Here is a 1084-nt window from a genome sequence, read left to right as displayed (position 1 = left end):
CCCACAAAGCGCTAAGAAGACGCCCCCAAGTATCCCTCGAAGGACTAGTCCTAGTAGTCCGAAACACCGGAGTCCAAGGAGGAATATGGTGTGTTGGACCTGTGGGCAGAAAGGGCATGTAGCTGCTAGGTGCCGAGGCAGAAGAGGTGGCAGCGCACGTAGGGAGGTGATGATGATGAGCTGTGTAATACCACCAGCAGGAAGCCAGTCGACGACGACGCAGGAAGAACCCAGATTGTTTTCCCCTCACTTCAAGCGGGTATGTATCGAGTGATCATACTGGTAGATCAGTTGTAGTGCTCAGAGATAGTGGAGCAGCCCAGTCCCTGATCGTGAAGAGCTCGTTACCCGAGGGAGTAAGTGTGAATGGGAGACAACAGGTTGTCCTGGTTGGGTTTCCGAGAACGCAGTATATCGCCCCCTTAGTGCCGGTACATCTCGACTCGCCTTACTTCAGCGGCACATGTGCGTTGGCAGTAGTCGATACCCTCCCTGTGGCTGGGATTGACGTGGTACTAGCCAACGACTTGGTGACAGATTGGAGCATCAATCTTCCCAAGGTTGCGATGAGTCTACCGGAACAGCACGGTCTGAGGTAACAGGCAATGGTAATATCCAGGTAAAGGCAGACCCGGATTCAAACAGGTTTAATTTGTCCTCTCGCCCGCAGATCGACAGTGTTCTAGCAGAGTCTCCTGATTCTTCTCTCGACAAGGAACATGAGGTTACGATGGCAGAAGTACCTGAGCAAGAAGAGAGGCCTTGTGAGCAGGCACCCACGGATACCAACGAGTCTGGAGTGAAGGCGGATGTGTACTTGCGGTATGGCATTGTACAGCGTTCATTGACCCGACCAGAGATTCCCCAGACATCAGAGGTATGTGAGGTGTGTTCGAAAGATCTAGTGCCCTCTTTGGTCCAAACCAGGCTAATGGATGTAGCCGGCTATGGACATTACAGGCTCAGGAAGCTTATCCCTCAGGTGACTAAATGTTTCCTAGCAGTATTTTGTGTTATTCTCTGTGTTCTCAGTAAGGATCAGTGGACGACCCGAAGGATGGTGGCTCCCGTGAACATCGTGAAG

Source organism: Procambarus clarkii, chromosome 6 (assembly GCF_040958095.1).
Source record: "Procambarus clarkii isolate CNS0578487 chromosome 6, FALCON_Pclarkii_2.0, whole genome shotgun sequence".
Taxonomy (NCBI): domain Eukaryota; kingdom Metazoa; phylum Arthropoda; class Malacostraca; order Decapoda; family Cambaridae; genus Procambarus; species Procambarus clarkii.
The sequence above is the reverse complement of the archived record's forward strand: the minus strand, read 5'-3'. Positions refer to the sequence as shown.